The 21,375-nt window shown below is 45.0% G+C and overlaps 1 protein-coding gene across 2 annotated transcripts in view; it reads right to left on the reverse strand.

The window, feature by feature from the left end:
* Nucleotides 1-21,375, reverse strand: part of gas7b (growth arrest-specific 7b) — a 530,610-nt gene that overhangs the window by 274,116 nt on the left and 235,119 nt on the right. The gene's annotated exons all lie outside the window — the stretch shown is intronic.

The following is a 21,375-nucleotide window of genomic DNA, read 5'->3' on the forward strand; positions in this document are numbered from 1 at the left end:
CTGATGATATTTGAGCAGATGAGACTAGATTCACATCATGGTCACACAAACTTGGTGGGCTGAAGGGCCACTACTCACTTGGTGGGCTGAAGGGCCTGTACCTGTGCTATATATGTAGGAAGGAACTGCAGATTCTGGTTTAAATCGAAAATAGACACAAAAAGCTGGAGCAACTCAGCGGGTCAGACAGCATCTCTGGAGAGAAGGAATAGGTGATGTTTCGGGTCAAGACCGGGTCACTCGGGTCTGGTGTGAAGAAAGGTCTCGACCCGAAACGTCACCTATTCCTTTTCTCCAGAGATGCTGACTGACCTGCAGAGTTTCTCCAGCTTTCTCCACCATTTAAAACTGAGGTGAGAAGGAACTTTTTCAGCCAGAGTTGTGAATTTGTGGAATTCTCTGCCACAGAGGGCAGTGGAGGCCAAATCACTGGATGGATTTAAGAGAGAGTTAGATAGAGCTCTAGGGGCTAGTGGAATCAAGTGATATGGGGAGAAGGCAGGCACAGGTTATTGATTGTGGATGATCAGCCATGATCACAATGAATGGCAGTGCTGGCTCGAAGGGCCGAATGGCCTCCTCCTGCACCTATTTTCTTTGTTTCTATGACCGGCTGAGTTACTCCAGCTTGTTGTGTCTATCTCCTATGCGGTGTTATTCTATGCTCTATATTCCAATTGGGAACAGTTTATTGCCAATGGCTGAAACATCACTGGGATCGAGGATGGGCTACATCCATGAGGTCCCACATAGATGTGTGGTGTCCTTCCCAAGAAGCTAACACAACACTTGAAGTAGCAGTGAATGTGTGCATGTCAAAAAAAGCTTGCTTTCACATCGTGCTTTTTATAACTCTTTTGGAATGACCTAAATACATCCAAAGAAATCCTGCAGGTACAATTGCAATTTGTCAGCATGACATTCCCAATGGCAATGAGATAATTATCAGATCACGATTTTAGAAATGTTGAGCAAGGGATATTGCTGCTAGTAGATTCAGAGTCATTCACCATGGACACAGGCCTTTTGGCCCATCTAGCTCGTGCTGGCGAGGCTAGATCATCAAGTACCTCTGATGAATTCTACACTCCTATTCCATTCATCATCTAAATGCAACCCCTCCCCCCCAAACCCACGCGGTCACATGGGGAACATACAAACTCCGCACAGACATCACCCATAGACAGGATTGAACACTGTGAGGCAGCACCATTATGCTGCCCTAATGCTTCCAACAATGTATCTACCAGCACCTGCAATAGGGCAGTAAGCACACATACACATTAGGGACAATTTACAATTGCAACAACCTTTTAGGCTGCACATCTTTGGGAACTAGGAGGAAACCAGAGAAAACCCATGCAGTCACAGGGAGAATGTACAGAGCTACATGGCAGTGGAAGTCAGGATTGAACCTGGGTCACTGGAGCTGGGACAGCAACTCTGCTAGTGGTGACACTGCTTCTCTTCAAAGTGATGAAGAATCTCTTTTGTGAACCGACAGTAACTGATGAAGCTTTGGTTTCGTTTAGAGATACAGATACAGCATGGGACAGGCCCTTTGGCCCACCGAGTCCATGCCGACCAGCGATCACCTGTACACTAGGGCCATGTTATCCCAGTTTCGCATCATGCGCACTAGGGACAATTTACAGGGCCCGAGTGAGACCACACCTGGAGTATTGTGTGCAGTTTTGGTCTCCCAATTTGAGGATGGATATTCTTGCTATTCAGGGAGTGCAGCGTAGGTTCAAGAGGTTAATTCCCGGGATGGCGGGACTGTCATATGTTGAAAGAATGGAGCGACTGGGCTTGTATACACTGGAATTTTGAAGGATGAGAGGGGATCTTATTGAAACATATAAGATTATTAAGGGATTGGGCATGCTAGAGGCAGGAAACATGTTCCCGATGTTGGGGGAGTCCAGAACCAGGGGCCACAGTTTAAGAATAAGGAGTAGGCCATTTAGAACGGAGATGAGGAAAACCTTTTTCACCCAGAGAGTTGTGAATCTGTGGAATTCTCTGCCTCCGAAGGCAGTGGAGGCCAATTCTCTGGATGCTTTCAAGAGAGAGTTAGATAGAGCTCTTAAAGATTGTGGAGTCAAGGGATATGGGGAGAAGGCTGGAACGGGGTACTGATTGTGGATGATCAGCCATGATCACAGTGGATGGCGGTGCTGGTTCGAAGGGCCGAATGGCCTACTCCTGCACCTATTGTCTATTGTCTATTGTCTAACCTACAAATCTGCGCGTCTTTGGAATGTGGAAAGAAACTGGAACATCCAGAGAAAACCCATGCGGTCACTGTGTCAACATACAAATTCCACAAAGACATCACCCATAGTCGGGATTGAACATGGGTCTCTGGCGCTGTGAGGCAGCACCACTGTGCTGCCCTAATGGTTCCAACATTGTATCTACCAGCACCTGCAAGAGGGCAGTAATGCCTCCGAATTGCATTGGGGAATCGGCAGTGGTGTGTATGCTCTCAATGGTGGAGGGGAATTATTGTAGGGGGTCAGTGAGAACAATGTTATCCAGTGTATCGGTCTAGGTGCAGCTTGTAAAGCAGGGTTTACTTTATTGGCTGAGCGTGTAACTATTTCATGCAAATGTTTTTGCTGATGAAAAAGGCAACAGGAGGTACCTCTGGGAATACTGGTGCAAATGGCTCATTGAAACTGTGATGGTGTGGGCCGATTTAATGTTGTGCTATTATGTTTATGGCACAACAATACTTCAAATTATTTGTCCCCTTTTAACAAGGGCACTATTTCTCAACATTTATTAGGAAATAATCACTTAAAAGTGGAACTATAACCACTTTGGATATTTATTTTAGCATTCAAAGTAAAGTTGATGTGATACCTTTCACGTGCTGAAGAGCTGGCCTTGCTCCAGAAGTGAAGTTACACTTGTAATGTAGGACATTTGACAGCCTGGTGTATATGTATGGCTGGTGTATATGTAACAGCTGCCGTAAGGCCCAGAAAACACACTTTACTCAGGTTTACTCAGTGAGACTAATTCCCCCAATCTTAGCGTGGCACCAAGGGCGTTTTAACTCCAATGAAAGTTAGATGACAGATGTACAACACGCAGTTAATTGAATTGTACCAATAACCAAAATTAAAACTGCAAAGGTCACTGAGAATCAATGTTCAGCTTCCGCACTGAAGAAATGTTCTAATGAACCATTAACTTCTCTCTTCTAGCTGGATTAATAAACAGTACACGTCTGGTGTGATATGTGCTTAAATTAACCATGTTAAGGAAATGCTTTTTATGCATGGTAGCGCAGCGGTACAGTTGCTGCTTTACAGCGAATGCAGCGCCGGAGACTCAGGTTCGATCCTGACTACGGGTGCTGCACTGTAAGGAGTTTGTACGTTCTCCCCGTGACCTGCGTGGGTTTTCTCCGAGATCTTTGGTTTCCTCCCACACTCCAAAGACGTACAGGTATGTAGGTTAATTGGCTGGGTAAATGTAAAAATTGTCCCTAGTGGGTGTAGGATAGTGTTAATGTACGGGGATCGCTGGGCGGCACGAACCTGGTGGGCCGAAAAGGCCTGTTTCCGGCTGTATATATATGATATGATATGATATGATATGATGATAAAGATGATAAACATTAGAATGACATCAGGTGTACCAAATGTGTGGCTCTTCCATAACCTTCTTCAAGCCCATTTGTGGGAGGTGAAAGGGCATTGTACCAAATACTGTCATATCCAGTCATATCTATAATTACTTTAAAAGAGACTAAAGAAGGCAGTTACTTTGAGGAGTCTTTCTGATCTATGACAGGAAATGCTTCCAGCAGGAATTTTCCATCATTATCTTTGAAGCTACAGGCTGGGAGCAGCTGGTGTTAGATGCAGATTAGTATGTGCTTGGCTGATGACAAGGAAAAAGAGCACAAAAAGTGACCACGTGACTTACCATCAATGTCGAAGGGTTTCTCTAATAAAACCTTGTTTAAAAACTGTGAGTGTACCAGTCAGAACAGAGGGGACCATGTGATACGATCTTGTACCAGACACCCATTGTTTAGTTTGAGAATGGCTATCTAAAACAAACAACATTCTGTAGCTATTAGCTGTGTCTCGTCTGAGTGATAGTATTTGCAGTACCACCAAAGAAACTCAACGAGACTAATGTGCTCATCCGAAACAGCTCTTCCTCTCCATTTCAGAATTTCTAACAAAATGATTCTCACCAATTAAAGACTTGTTTATCGGTTTCACATCAGCTAAATGAAAAATTCAAAATTAGTGGCGTTATATGGAACAGCACTCTGTATTAGCTCGAAGTAATAGATTAGAATCTACAGACTGCAAAGTCAAGCTTAAGCTGATTTCTTCTGCAGCTCTTGCTCTTGTTATCATATTTAAAAATAGCTCTAACCCAATACATTTACATTTAATTGAAAATGTTACTTTTATCATAAGATGCAAGTTGAATGTAATGTAAATCAGGCATGCTAAGCCAAGGTATAATAATTCAACATTAATGTACTAAAGAGTAACGGAGAATTGTGATATTAAGAAAGCTGCAGATTAGTAGCCAATGGTAAAATGTGTGGCTTTCACACGCGTTTTGAAGAAATTGCTGTGAAACTTAAAACTAATTTAAGAGGAGTGCCAAACAACTATCTACAGCCTGTGTGTCTCTACAAGGGTCGCCATCTATCCCGTATTAGCCGGGACATCCCATATTTTGGGCTAAATTGGTTTGTCTCATACGGGACTGCCCTTGTCCCATATTAGTAGTATAAGAAAATAACTGCAGATGCTGGTACAAATCGATTTATTCACAAAATGCTAGAGTAACTCAGCAGGTCAGGCAGCATCTCGGGAGAGAAGGAATGGGTGACGTTTCGGGTCGAGACCTTTCTTCAGTCTGAAGAAGGGTCTCGACCCGAAACGTCACCCATTCCTTCTCTCCCGAGATGCTGCCTGACCTGCTGAGTTACTCCAGCATTTTGTGAATAAATCCCATATTAGTAGGGTTGCCAACTTCCTCTCTCCCAAATAAGGTACAAAGGGTGACGTCACCGCCCCGCGCCCCACGTGACCTCACACAGCCAGCAGTCACGTGCTCCCCCTCCAACAATGGTGGCAGCCCGGGCAGGGAGGCAGGTTGCTACGTAACCTCCGTTAGGCGGCGCCCGGGCCTCCAGGCCTACAGTGTCCGGGCCTACACTGTCCGGGCCTACACTGTCTGGGCCTACACTGTCCGGGCCTACACTCTCTGGGCCTACACTGTCCGGGCCTACACTGTCCGGGCCTACACTGTCCGGGCCTACAGTGTCCGAGCCTACAGTGTCCGAACCTACAGCGCCCCCCGGGCCTAATACGGGACACCCAATTTAGCCCAATATACAGGATGTCCCAGCTTATACGGGACAGTTGGCAACCATATCCACCATTCAATCATGGCTGATCTATCTCTCCCTCCTCGCCCCATTTTCCTGCCTTCTTCCCATAACCCCTGAAATTCTTCACCTCGTACATGCCAGTAGCATCATCCTCTCCAGAATAGTGCCCTGAAAATTGGGCCGATTGCAGTTCAGGCCTGATGTTTTGATCCATGCCTTGCCTGGAGTCTGGGAGCCCCTGACAATGGCCTCAGAAAAAAAAAAGCCTCTGATGTTGGCTCTTTCATCAACCACTCCAAAGTATTTATGAGCTTTAAATATTTACATCAGCGCTGAAGAACTTCATCCCTTGCCAATTATTGCTCATCAACATCTTTATTCACTTTGTGATTCATGACAGCCCCATCTTTAAACATAAAGAACAGCTGTCAAATAACTTCATAAAATGAGAACATTCTTGGGAGATAATCCATTTATATCTTGTTTTCAGAACTCGTATACAACAGGAGACATTTGTTTAAATAGGACGGTGTCATGCTAATCTAAGATTAATCTGTTCAGCCAATGCCATGTCTGCAGGTAGTACCGGCCTCAAAAAGATGTGCACCATCTCTTTTTAAATGAAAAACAATCAGAACAGCTTTCATCAAATGCTCTGAAAAGATTCAATCCAATTGAAGAAGGTATGTGTTATTATCTACAGGACTTTCTACAGCTCTTCTGATTCCAGGAGGTGCAATGCCAGAGAGTAGGTAGATGTTGTCAGTCTTGGTAGGCTTCATGCATCCGCTGTTGCATCGACAGCTTGTGTTTAGCACAGGATCAAATCGAACATGCTGCAGTGGGGATATACTGAAGATGCGGCAGACTGCGAGTGTGGACCGGGCCTCCAGACTATGGAACATCTCCTGAGCTGTGACATGCTGCATGACACATGCACTGTAAAGGATCTTGCAGAGGCCAACCACGTGGCACTAAAATCTGCTCGCTATTGGCAAACAGTTGTGTGATGACGCGAATAAAACAAATCTATAGGACTATTGGCAAGTGATAGATTTGAAACATGTAGGAAGGAACTCCAGATGCTGGTTTAATCCGAAGATAGACACAAAAAGCTGGAGGAACTCCTTGGATCAGGCAGCATCTCTGGAGAAAAGGAATGGGTGACCTTTCAGGTCGAGACCCTTCTTCAGACATTTGAAATGGTCGTCAAGTCTACATGTACTCAGTGACCATTTTGCTGAACACATGCGTTTAACCCAGCAAGGCCTACAGGGCTCCCGGTTGCTAACCAGTTTAACCCCTCTTCCCATTCCCATACTGACCTTTCTGTTCTGGGCCTCCTCCATTGCCTAAGTGAAGCCACAGACAAAGTGGAGGAACAGCACCTCATATTCCACTTAGGTAGCTTACAACCCAAAAGGCGTGAACTTTAAATGAGGTAACTAACTTAAACCCCCCACCCATGTGCCCCACCTAGACTCACACCCATTTCTCCCTTCCCTTACTCCTACATTCCTTCCTCTGGCTTCACAATTTAGATTTAGATTTTTAGATTTAGAGATACAGCGCGGAAACAGGCCCTTCAGCCCAGCAGGTCCACACCGCCCATCGATCCCCTCACATTAACACTATCCTACACCCACTAGGGACAATTTTTACATTTGCCCAGCCAATTAACTTACATACCTGCACGTCTTTGGAGTGTGGGAGGAAACCGAAGATCTCGGAGAAAACCCACGCAGGTCACGGGGAGAACGTACAAACTCCGTACAGTACAGCACCCGTAGTCAGGATCGAACCTGAGTCTCCGGCGCTACATTCGCTGTAAGGCAGCAACTCTACCGCTGCGCCACCGTGCCGCCTTCTCTTCTCACAACTCTTCTCTCCTTATCTCACACATTTCCTCTTGTCATCTCTGGCCTTTGACCTAGCCTCTGCCTACCAAAAACCCTCCTCACCTGCATCCACCCATCATTGTCAAACTGAGGCCAAACGCAAATTGGAAGAACAGCATCTCATATTTTGCCGTTTACAACCCAGTGGTATGATTATTGATTTCTCTAACTTCAAGTAACCCCTGCATCTCCCTTCTCTCCACCCCACCCCCACTCATCGTTGTACCTGCTTCAAAGACGTCTTGTTGAGTCTCAATGTCTGTAACTCATTCTAACCTAGGCCACAACTAACAATGGCCTGTTCCCTTTATCATCGTTACTTTTTGCATATCTTTCATTCATTTGGACTACATCTCTCTACATCACTGTCTATATCTCTCGTTTCCCTTTCCCCTAACTCTCAGTCTGGAGAAAGGTCTTGACCGGAAACGTCACCTATTCCATTTCTCCAGAGATGCTGCCTGACCCGCTGAGTTACTCCAGCTTTTTGTGTCCACCCATCATTTGTCAGGTTCTGTCCTGCCTCTTCTCTCCCAGGTTCGATCCCAATCTCAGGTGCTATCTGTGTGGAGTTTGCATGTTCTCCCTGTGATGGCACGGGTTTCCTCCAGGTGCTTCGGCTTAGAGGTTAATTGACTCTATAAACATAGTTCCTAGTGTGTAGGAAGTGAATGAAAAAGTGGATCTAACATAGAGCTAGTGTGAATGGGTGACCGAGGGTCAGTGTGGACTCAGTGGGCTGAAGGGCCTGTTTCCACATGGTATCTCTCAACTGATCTAAGCTGGGAAAAACTGTCCTGATGCCCAGAACATCATTATAATATCTAAACAAATTGCATGTCGGTTTTCTTTGGAATTTCATTGCCTGCTGCAGGTATTTCAGAAAACAAGTCATGAATAATGAATGATAAATAATCACTAACCATTTCTACATCCAATTGCCCATTTTGGAGATTAAAATAAACCCACCATTTTGGTTTACCACACATTGGACATGATTTTCCTCGCCTCATAATTAGCAAATAAGATGACAAAATATTTAAAGTATCTTCATAAAACGGAGACACTGGCTTCATTCCCCAAATTCGGAACCATGCGCAGGCAGGATGCTATATTTCCCATCAGCTGTCTGCACAGTTAAACAACCATCTGTCAGCTCTGTTCTTTCAATGCTATTGCACCCTCAAGCACAAACGGGACATTACATTTTATTCCCCTTTATCTCCCAGCTGCTCGTTGTTCCTCCCACTTATCTGACTGCACAAATCTGGAACCCCATCACAACACAGAAATGGTTCCACCAATGAGGCCTCCGCCATGCTGTTTCACAAATACCACAAACCATTCAGAAACATGGAGTTGAATGCCAATTCACCAGCCATATTTGAGGGTATCATGGAACAATGAGAGGCCAAGGAAAGTAGCTGAGAGAGATTGTGTAAAGTTTCCCACCCTCAATAAGACCATGGCCAGCATGAATGTTGCCTTCATTTTCCTGCCTAAGTCCCATAATCCTCAATACCTCTCTAATCCAGAATTCTCTCTCAATCATGAATATGCTCAATGACTCTGTCTCCCTAGATCACCAAGCTGGAGAATCCCAGATACTCACATGGGGAGATGAAACCTTGCTTTTCTTGAGACTATATCCCTCTAGTTCTTAAACTCCTCATGAGGGGAACATTTTTTAACAGCATCTACCTTGTTGTCTTAGAATCTAATGTTTCCATGAGATCAGTTCTTAGTCTTCTGAACGACTGCAAATTTTAAGACCATTCAGATCAATCTTTCTTCATTGGTTCATGCCCAGAACCCGGGAATCAATTTTGCTGCATTGTCTCTAAGTATATGTTTAATAAAGGAGAATAACTTGGACAAAGTACCCGATGCAACCTTACCAAGGCCCTGTAAAGTTGCAGCAAGACTTCCTTAATCCTAACCTCACATTTCCATTCTATACATTTTATTTGTCATCTACTTGCCTACTTATTAAACATGCCTATATCCCTTTGTCAGCATTTTATTCCTCTTTATCTCCCAGCATCTCCTAGATGCTTCATCTAACTTTCTCACTATTAACTTAAAATACATAAACACTTGGTCCCTCCATGCAAGTTCCAAGTCTCAGTGGGCTATCACTCTACACATTGTACACAACCTGGGATTGTGTTTATGTATAGTGCTAACTTACTGAACTGGATGCAAAAAGAACATTGCACTGTACCTCCGTCCATGTGATAATAAAAAAACACTGAAACATTGACCTCCGAAACACCCAATTGATTACAGAATGCCAGCTTTCCACCAGTTGGCGCCGTCAGCGATGGCAGCCTCGCCAACAGTCTGCCTGTCTTCATCTATTTTGTTATTTTTAGTGTGTTTTTAAAAGTTTTTGTTAATGTTCTCTAGTTTGTTTTATGTGGGGGGTGGGGGAGAGGGTTGGGGGAACCTTTTTTTCAATCTCTTCCCTTGCCGGAGATGTGATTGTTTCCTGGGTCGTATCTCCGGTCGCACTGCAGCCTAACCCACCGTGGGGCCATGGACCTACCATCAAGGAGCTCGCAGTCTCGGGCAGACCAATGTCGGGAAGCTCCAAAGTCGCAGAAGGTTCGACTAGCCCCGGCCCAGGGTCCGATCGTCCGGCGCGGGGAGCTCAGATTCCCCCCGATGCGGGAGCTTAATCACCCCGACGCAGAGGGCCCGACCGCCGACTATGGGAGCCAAGAACGTCCCGACAACGGAAGGCTCGAGGCCCCCGAACATGGGAGAACAAAGAAGGGAAGAAGATTGAACTTTTTTTTCGCCTTCCATCACAGTGAGGAATGTGGAGGAGTCACTGTGGTGGATGTTCATGTTAAAAAGTACTTTGTGTGTTCTGTTGCTTTCTATTGGTATGACTGTATGACAAATCAAATTCCTCGTATGTTGCAAAACATACTTGGCAAATAAATTATGATTATGATCATGATTATGAACTCGGAAATAACCCGATTATATCCTGTTAATAAACCCAATGTCAAGGAAACGTAATTACCTTAGGAGCTTTTTCCTGTGCAGTACCTGTGGAATCTTATCAAATATCCTTAGGAAATCCAAATACTTCCTAACTTCACATGATCTCCCTTGCTGTTAGTGTCATCCTCAAAGAAGTCTAACAATTTTTTAATACACAATTTTCCTTCCATGAAGCCATGTTAACACAGCAATCATGTTCAGATTCAGCTTAGTTTGTGACATGCACCGCCTTGTGCAAGTATGGAGATGCAGGAAGATAGACAAATCTCCCAGATCGGATCAGACATACCTAAGGATAATGATGAAGGCGGAGACAAGACTGCAAGAGTTCTGGCTGAGATACACGAATCATCATTAGATGAGGCTGAGATCCAGACCAGTGGTGAGTGGATAATGCCGTGCCTCTCTTGAAGCAGGGCTGCGAAGAAAAACCTGGGAAATATAGACCAGTAAGCATAACATCTGTGGTAGGGAAGTTACCAGAGAAGATTCTGAGGGACAATGTCTACATTAGTACTGCTAAGTGCGAAGAATTCTCAACATTTCTCACCAGCAAAGTTGAGAACATTAGAACGAATATTTCCCCTCCCACCCGTGACCTAGCTGTCTCACTGGTCTGTTCATCTAAATTGGACTGTTTCCAACCCGTCACTCTATCCTCCCTTGCAAAGCTTGTCTCCACTATGAAACCTGCAACCTGCCCCCTTGACGCTGTCCCCACTGCCCTTCTGAAGGATGTCATTGCAATAGCCGGTCCCAGCATCCTCTCTATCATCAACAGTTCTCTGACCACCGGCACTGTTTCAACCTGTTTCAAGCATGCGGTGGTCCAGCCCCTCCTGAAAAAAACTAACCTAGACCCCACTTTGCCTAGCAACTACAGACCTATTTCCAAACTGCCATTCCTGTCAAAAGTCCTTGAAAAGGTCATTCTAAACCAATTAGTGCCCTACCTGCACCAAAATACCATTCTGGAAAGTTTCCAGTCAGGTTTCAGGGCCCACCACAGCACAGAGTCTGCCTTGTTGAAGGTACACAACGACCTGCTTCTCGCCATCGACACCGGCGACTGTGCAATCTTGCTCCTTCTCGACCTCAGTGCAGCGTTCGATACAGTGGACCACACCATCCTTATTGACCGTCTCCGGTACGCGGTTGGCGTTGATGGCACTGCCCTGAGCTGGATCGTTTCCTACCTCAAAAATAGGAGTTTCGCCATTAACATAGGCAATTATTCCTCTTCCCCAGCTAGCCTCTCCTGCGGGGTTCCACAAGATTCAAGATCAAGATTCAAGATAGCTTTATTTGTCATCCAATATTGGACGAAATCCATCCTAGGCCCCATTCTCTTCTCTCTATACATGCTCCCCCTCGGCCAAATCATTCAAAGGCACGGCATTTCTTTCCACTGCTAGGCGGATGACACACAGCTTTATCTCCCCCTGAAACCCAACAACCGGTCAAATTTAATCAGCCTCAAGCACTGCCTTGAGGACATAAAATGTTGGATGGCACAGAACTTTCTTCAGTTAAACGAGAGCAAGTCTGAGGTCATCCTATTCGGCCCCCCTGACTCCATCAAAACGATAACAGGCAGCCTTGGAAGCCTATCCTCCTTAGTCAAACCTCATGTCAAAAACCTTGGTGTGATATTTGACTCTGCATTAAAGTTTGACAAGCAAGTCAACGCTGTGGTAAAAGCCAGTTTCTTCCAGCTTCGTACCATAGCTAAAATCAAACCATTCCTCCAATTTGTCGACCTAGAAAAAATCATCCACGCATTCATTTCCTCCCGCCTAGACTACTGCAACTCCCTATACACTGGGATCAGCCAATCATCCCTGTCCCGCCTGCAATTGGTCCAAAACGCCGCAGCGAGACTCCTGACGGGTACCCGTAAAAGGGACCACATCACCCCGATTCTGGCCTCTCTCCACTGGCTCCCTGTACGGTACAGAATCAACTTCAAGCTCCTCCTATTCACATACAAAGCCCTAAACGGGCTTGCCCCCCCCCCCCCCCCCCCCCTCCCCCCCCATATAAAAAATCTTCTAACCCACCACTCAATCTCCAGGTCCCTCAGGTCGGCCGACTTGGGGCTACTGACTGTCCTGCGGTCTAGGCTTAAGCTCAGGGGTGACCGCGCTTTTGCGGTTGCACCTCCTAGACTGTGGAACAGCATCCCACTCCCCATCAGAACTGCCCCCTCCATCAACTCCTTTAAGACCAGGATCAAAACCTATTTCTATTCCCTAGCGTTTGAGGCCCTCTGAGGGGGCGCTGTGAACTGTTTATGTCTGTGTTGTTAGGTTTGTGTGCTAATGTATGTTCTTTTTTAGTACCTGCACTGATGTACAGCACTTTGGTCAATGTGGGTTGTGTTTAAATGTGCTATACAAATAAAATTGACTTGACTTGACTTGATATTCATTTGGATAGAAAGGGGTTGATTAGGATTGATCAGCAAGGCTTTGCATATCATCATCATATCATATCATATATATACAGCCGGAAACAGGCCTTTTCGGCCCACCAAGTCCGTGCCGCCCAGCGATCCCCGTACATTAACACTATCCTACACCCACTAGGGACAATTTTTACATTTACCCAGCCAATTAACCTACATACCTGTACGTCTTTGGAGTAGGCAATCGTTCCTCAATAGTTTGATGGTTTTTTAAAGAAGTATCCAAGAAGAGTGGATGCTCTTTTTGGAGGGCGGCACGGTGGCGTAGCGGTAGTGTTGATGCCTTACAGCGAATGCAGCGCCGGAGATCCGGGTTCCATCCCGACTACGGGCGCCGTCTGTACGGTGTATGTACGTTCTCCCCGTGACCTGCGTGGGTTTTCTCCGAGATCTTCGGTTTCCTCCCACACTCCAAAGACGTAGGTTAATTGGCTTGGTAAATGTAAAAATTGTCCCTAGTGTGTATAGGATAGTGTTAATGTGCGGGGATCGCTGGTCGGCGCGGACCCGATGGGCCGAAGGGCTCCAGGAGATGTTTCTGTGCTGTATCTCTAAACTAAACTAAATTAAAGAGTGGAGCCATAGATCTAGTCTATATGGACTTCACCAGGCTTTTGATAATATTCCACTTGGTAGGCTGCTCTGGAAGATTAGATCGACGGAGAGACAGAATGTTGATGAAGTAACAGCGGGTCATCTCTAGAGATGCTGCCTGACCCGCTAAGTTATTCCAGCACTTTGTGTCATCAATTGGATACAGAATTGGCTTCATGGTAGGAAACAGAGGGTGGTTGTGGAACAATGTTGTTCAGACTGGAAACCTGTGACTAGTGGTGTACCTCAGAGATTGGTGCTGGGCTTACCTCTGTTAAAATAGGTGGCATTGTAGACAGTGAAGGTGAGATCCAGCGGTGCAGTTACATAGTCCCCCTAGTGGTGTCACAGGTAGATAGAGTGGCACACTGTTCTTCATCAGTCAGAGAACAGTGTACATAATTGGATTATTATGTTACAGTTGTACAAGATTTTGCTGAGACTGCATTTGAAGTATCGTGTTCAGTTTTGTCACTCTGCTGCAGAAAAGATGCCGTTACATTGGAACGAGTGCAGAAAAGATTTATGAAGATGTTGCCTGGACTCAAGGAGTTGAAGACAGACACAAAAAGCAGGAGTAAATCAGCAGCGCTGGAGAAACGGAATAGGTGATGTTTCGGGTCGAGACCTTCAGAAGGAGAGTCAGGGGAAAGGGAAACCAGAGATATAGATGGTACTTAGGACAAATTAATGGAAGATATGCAAAAAGCAACGATGATCAAGGAAAGGACCTGAGCTTTAGGGAGAGATTAGGCAGCCTTAGACCTTATTCCTTGGAGCGGGGAAGGCAGTGCGTGATCTTAGATGAGTACAAAATAATGAGGGGAATCAAGAACCAGAGTGCATAGATTTAAGGTGAGAAGGGAAGGGTGGTTGGTATATGAAATGCTAACAGAGAAAGTCATTGAGACAAATACAATAACAACATTTAAAGAGACATTTTGGCATGTACATGGATAGGGATCCATATCCATGTTTAGAGGGATATGGGCCAAATGTAGGTAAATGGGACTATCTTAGGTGAGGTATTTTAGTTGCCATGGGCAAGTTGGGCTGAAAGATCAGTTTCCGTGCTGTATCTGCTCTGATTTTAAGTGTGGCAAGGCTTCCTCATTCATATAATGATGATTTATGCAAATTAAGCTTTCCCGAGAGTTTATCACTTTCTTTAATAACTGACTTGCAATCGCCGTTTCCTCTCTTTCCACTTTCTTGAATAGTTGAAACATCGTTGACACGGTAAGATTTCCTTACTTCTTCCAGATCCTTGTGCTGTTCCAAGGAATGCTGTGGTGTTTCCTGATATAATTTCTCTCTTTGGCCTTGCTGCACAGCTTGCTGAATGCATTATTGTTGCAAATGAATAAAAATAAACACCCAAAAGAAAATGGAGAAGGGACAGCTTTCACTGGGAATTGTAAGCACTGCAGTGCATACTGATGAGTGTTTGGAACCGTACAAAAGACCAAGCAAAATAAAATCATTAGCATTTTTTATGGCAAACATCCAGAAATGAATGTGTGCTTAGCTTCAGAGATGGTGGTGGCATGTCCTAGTCAAGTACCAGCAGTACCATTAACAGCTGACGGCACCAAACACAGAGAGCAATTCAAAAGAACAAAGGTCTCTTTAAAGCATTGTCATCAGAGGCTGGGCACAAGCCAACATCCAGTGCAAGTGAAATAATCAGGAACATTGAGCCCAGCCAGAGTTATGCCACTGATGGAATTCCAACTCAAGAAGGAATTGATCACTAGTGTTAAATTAAATCTGATCTCTGAGATTTGTCAACCTATTGATGATGTTTCTAAATTATAATATAAATAGCATTTAAGAGGCTTTTAGATCATCACATGAATATGCAGAAAACGGAAGGGTGTGGATCATGTATGAGATTAGTTTAGCTTGGCATCATGTTAGGCACAGACATTGTGGGTCAAAGGGCCTGTCCCTGTCCTGTACTATTGTATGTTAGAGAGTGATACAGCGTGGAAACAGGCCATTCGGCCCACACCGGCCAACATGTCCCAGCTGCACTAGTCCCACTTGCCTGCACTTGGTCCATATCCCTCCAAACCAGTCCTATCCATGTACCTTGAAGAGAGGAGTATATCCATGTACCTGTCCAACTGTTTCCTAAATGATGGGATAGTCCCAGCCTCAACTACCTCATCTGGCAGCTTGTTACATACACCCACAACCCTTTGTGTGAAAAAGTCACCCCTCGGATTCCTATTAAATCTTTTCCCTACACCTTGAACCTATGTCCTCTGGTCCTCGATTCCCCAACTCTGGGCAAGAGACTCTGTGCATCTACCCGATCTATTCATAGAAACATAGAAAATATGCGCAGGAGGAGGCCATTCGGCCCTTCGAGCCAGCACTGCCGTTCATTGTGATCATGGCTGATCGTCCACAATCAATAACCCGTGCCTGCCTTCTCCCCATATCCCTTGATTTCACTAGCCCCTCAAGCTCTATCTAACTCTCTCTTAAATCCATACAGTGATTTGGCTTTCACTGCCCTCTGTGGCAGAGAATTCCACAAATTCACAAATCTCTGGGTTAAAAAGGTTTTTCTCACCTCAGTTTTAAATGGCCTCCCCTTTATTCTAAGACTGTGGCTCCTGGTTCTGGACTCGTCCAACATTGGGAACATTTTTCCTCTCATGATTTTGTACACCTCTATAAGATCACCTCGCTCCAAGGAATAGAGACCCAGCCTACTCAACTTCCTCCTCTAGCTCACACCCTCTAGTCCTAGCAACAATATTGAGGAATTGCACCCCATCTAAACACTTCACGCTATGATTTTCCCAGTCAATATTGGGAAAGTTAAAATCCTCTACTACAACAACCTTAATTGACCTGCAGCTGTCTGCAATCTCCCGGCACATTTGTTCTTCTAATTCCTGTTGACTATTCGGGGATCTGTAGTACACCCCCAACAAGGTGATCATCCCGTTCTTGTTCCTCAGCTCCATGTTCTATGTTCTATGATAACACTCTGATCAACCTATTGTCTGCGTATCTATTTCCTGCACCTATTGTCTATGTATCTCCCCTGCACCTATTGTCTATGTATCTCTCCTGCACCTATTGTCTATGTATCTCTCCTGCACCTATTGTCTATGTATCTCCCCTGCACCTATTGACTCTGTATCTCTCCTGCACCTATTGTCTATGTATCTCCCCTGCACCTATTGACTCTGTATCTCTCCTGCACCTATTGTCTATGTATCTCCCCTGCACCTATTGTTTATGTATCTCCCCTGCACCTATTGTCTATGTCCCACTCCTGCACCTATTGTCTATGTAACCATTAAACTGAATTAATTAGTTGTTAGTTGCTGTGGGTCCCAGCGACAACGTTGTGGCATTCTGTGGTACCCTACAGGGAAACTGGCGACATGGCGGTGGGATTTCTTTAAATACTTCTTCATAGAAGGGCTGCTCATGATCTTGTATTTGCATTCAAGATGGCTGACCAAGGCCAGGCCAAAGCAGTTGAAGCTAATCCAAGACAATAGACAATAGACAATAGGTGCAGGAGGAGGCCATTCGCCCCTTCGAGCCAGCACCACCATTCAATGTGATCATGGCTGATCATTCTCAATCAGTACCCCGTTCCTGCCTTCTCCCCATACCCCCTGATTCCGCTATCCTTAAGAGCTCTATCTAGCTCTCTCTTGAATGCACTCAGAGAACTGGCCTCCACTGCCTTCTGAGGCAGAGAATTCCACAGATTTACAACTCTCCGACTGAAAACGTTTTTCCTCATCTCCGTTCTAAATGGCCTACCCCCTATTCTTAAACTGTGGCCGCTGGTTCTGGACTCCCCCAACATTGGGAACATGTTTCCTGCCTCTAACGCGTCCAACCTCTTAATAATATGTTTCGACAAGATCCCCTCTCATCCTTCTAAATTCCAGTGTATACAAGCCTAGTCGCGCCAGTCCTTCAACATACGACAGTCCCGCCATTCCGGGAATTAACCTAGTAAACTTACGCTGCACGCCCTCAATAGCAAGAATATCCTTCCTCAAATTTGGAGACCAAAACTGCACACAGTACTCCAGGTGCGGTCTCACTAAGGCCCTGTACATCTGCAGAAGGACCTCTTTGCTCCTATACTCAACTCCTCTTGTTATGAAGGCCAACATTCCATTGGCTTTCTTCACTGCCTGCTGTACCTGCATGCTTCCTTTCAGTGACTGATGCACTAGGACACCCAGATCTCATTGTACATCCCCTTTCCCTAACTTGACACCATTCAGATAATAATCTGCCTTCCTATTCTTACCACCAAAGTGGATAACCTCACACTTATCCACATTAAACTGCATCTGCCTTGCATCTGCCCACTCACACAACCTGTCCAAGTCACCCTGCAACCTCATAGCATCTTCCTCACAGCTCACACTACCACCCAGCTTTGTAGCATCTGCAAATCTGCTAACGTTACTTTTAATCCCTTCATCCAAGTCATTAATCCCTTCATCCAAGTCATTAATCCCAGCACTGAGCCTTGCAGTACCCCACTAGTCACTGCCTGCCATTCTGAAAGGGACCCATTTATCCCCACTCTTTGCTTTCTGTCTGTCAACCAATTTTCTATCCATGTCAGTACCCTACCCCCAATACCATGTGCTCTAATTTTGCCCACTAATCTCCTATGTGGGACCTTGTTGAAGGCTTTCTGAAAGTCGAGGTACACCACATCCACCGGCTCTCCCCTGTCAATTTTCCTAGTTACATCCTCAAAGAATTCCAGAAGATTAGTCAAGCATGATTTCCCTTCGTAAATCCATGCTGACTCGGAACGATCCTGTTACTGCTATCCAAATGCTCCGCAATTTCGTCTTTTATAATTGACTCCAGCATCTTCCCCACCACTGATGTCAGACTAACTGGCCTATAATTTCCCGTTTTCTCTCTCCCGCCTTTCTTAAAAAGTGGGACAACATTAGCTACCCTCCAAACCACAGGAACTGATCCTGAATCTATAGACTCCAAATTTAGACTCTGAATCTAAAGACCTCCAAATGTAAAGAGAAGTCCAGAAGACCCATCAACATGTTTACGCCCAGTTGTTTCAGGCAAGGATTATGATTGTTTCAGGCCCCTCTGCTTTACAAAGGAAAGATTTAAGTCAACCGTTCTTGACTTATTTCCAAGATGGGGTGGGTGCATGCATGGACAGGCAAGGAATAGAAGGATAGAGACCATGTTTAGGCAGATAGGATTGGTTTAGGTCAGCATCAGAGTTGGTGCAGAAATGATGAGCCAAAGGGTCTGTTCCTGTGCTGAACTGTTGTATGTTGTAAGGCCTGTAGGCCCGGGCGCTGTAGGCCCAGACACTGTAGGTCCGGACAGTGTAGTAGGAAAATATGCTCCTCATTTCAGAACATGATGGTCGGTAAGGATTTGACAACGTTTTCTTGAATGGAACAGTGAACATTCAAACATAGAAACTGGACACAGAGTGCTGGAGTAACTCAGCGGGTCAGGCAGCATCTCTGGAGAACATGGATAGGTGACATTTCACAGAGTGCTGGAGTAGCTTAGCGGGTCAGACAGCATCTCTGGAGAACATGGAGAGGTGACGTTTCACAGAGTGCTGGAGTAGCTCAACGGGTCAGGCAGCTTCTGTGGAGAACATGGATAGGTGACGTTTCGGGCTGGGACCTTTCTTTTGAAATACCCCATGAATTTGTGAGAAGATTTAGTTGATTTCAGTGAAGAACCAGACATCTCAGGCATTGATAACATTGCTGAATGCCCAGTAGTGAATGCAGCCATTACTATAATCGTGAAAGGGCTCCCTTTACAAACCAGACTTTTCATCAAGATAAAAGATTCCATTCATTCAATGTGCAGGGCGCCATGGCTGTTGCGAATGTGCCGATGGTTAATGCGATGTTTCCTGGACACCTTGATGACTTCATCTGAAGGAAGTCAGCAGAGTGAAACTTTGCTCTTACGTTTTCCTGCCATATTTCTGACAGACTCTATCACAAGGTGCCCTTTGGCCATAAAAGGATGAGCTTTTCCAGCTTGGGAAACCATTGAAGTGCATGCCTACCTGCTTTATGGAGGGGGTGGGGTGGGTGGGGGGGTGATTTCACTATCAAACTAGTGCTCAGTGTGGATAAGTTCGGCCAAAGGGCCTGTTTACAAAAGGCCTGTAAGGCTCTGATTACTGTCCAGTCAATACTTGGCAATGGATTTCACCATCAGGAAACACACTGGGCTACGTTGTACAATTTGCATTCATTTCTGGGTGTGACCCACTCTAACATTCTCACAATTTGGACATTGGCCATTACATGAATTTATTTTCTGATGGAACCGATTGGTCTTTCGCACTAAAGCAGTCATGTTTCAGCAGAGCAAGAATAAATATAATTGAATCTAAATGTTGTGCCCAGCGTGTTCCGAAAAGGGTATGTGTTACCAGTGTTGCAGTGCTAATGTTTTAGGTGCCGGAGCTGTCACTGGCAGCGGTTAAATTCCCCGCTGGTTACAATGCCCCACTGTTTATTTGGGCTTTTTTTTACAGAGGGGCTGGAGCGACCATCCACTGAGCTCCGGCAGCACTGCACCCCGATGTGGTACTGAGGGCAGGGGTTGATGCAAGGTTACAGAATTACACAAATACTGTTAAGCAAAATCCACAGTGGCACCTTCAAAGATCAGCCTGTGGAACCTTTTATCTATGGACTAAACACTTCCTTTCGTTGAAGTAAATGCAGACAACTTTCTTTCCTGAAATCCAGCCACTAAGGTCAGATGTAAATCCAGCCACAAATGTGGTTCACAAGGTGCCTGAAGAAGACATCAAGTTGGTGGGATTGCAGTTCATTATATGTCCCAGAAGAACATGTTACAAGCCACTCAAACCTCGATTTAAACCTTTCACAAGATCATAATACTTTGCAATATCAGACCAAGGTTTAAATTAATATCTATTTAAGATGGATCCAAACTTTGCAGATTATAAAGAAAGAAAGGTTTTCATACAACATCCTAAAAGATTGCCACAAGAATTCAGTACATGAACCAGCAGATGTTTGTACCCCACAATGACAAAGATACAGAGATCTCTGTTAAGTGGTCAGTCATTATCATAAGTGTGAAATTCCATGAAGTATTGGTGCATCATTCAATATAATTTTACAGCAAGTATATAATCGAGAGCAAAATGAATGAATTATTTGGAGTCTATTACCCTGTCTGCAACTCGAGGGCCTCAATCAGCTGCAGCTTGAGATCAACTGGGATTAAACCTAGGCGGCACGATGGCGCAGCGGTAGAGTTGCTGCCTTACAGCGAATGCAGCGCCGGAGACCCGGGTTCGATCCCGACTGCTGGTGCTGTCTGTATGGAGTTTGCACGTTCTCCCCATGACCTTCGTGGGTTTTCTCCGAGATCTTCGGTTTCCTCCCACACTCCAAAAGACGTGCAGGTTTGTTGGTTAATGAGCTTGGTAAATGTAAAAAATGTCCCCAGTGGGTGTAGGATAGTGTTAATGTGCGGGGATCGCTGGTCGGCGCGGACCCAGTGAGCCGAAGGGCTTGTTTCCGCACTGTATCTCTAATCTAAACTAAAATCAACCCAGAGCTTTTGTAAAAAAGATGGAAAATAAAATTGAAAGACATTATCCAAATGGTTCATTGGCACCAATCTGCATTAGTCAAGTGTTGGAGGTCCAGTGATACCTCAGCTTGTTACAACACTGGCTCTTTGCAAAACAGGCAACATGTAGTTGGTGATCATTGATTGCATGATGGTCCTTAAAGAAGCTCCTTATAAAGTAGATATTTATAAGGAGCATTTGAAAATGTAAGTCAAGATGAGGTGTGCCATCAGTGAGTTGTGTTTCAAGTGACTAAGAAAGGATAATGAAAACGCGCAAAAAACAAGACATGGACTTCCATGAAGTGGAATGGATACACACGATCCAGACAAATCTATCTTTCAACAAATCTATATCAAATAGGGTAAATCTATGTCAA

The sequence above is a fragment of the Rhinoraja longicauda genome, chromosome 6 (assembly GCF_053455715.1).
Source record: "Rhinoraja longicauda isolate Sanriku21f chromosome 6, sRhiLon1.1, whole genome shotgun sequence".
Lineage (NCBI taxonomy): Eukaryota > Metazoa > Chordata > Chondrichthyes > Rajiformes > Arhynchobatidae > Rhinoraja > Rhinoraja longicauda.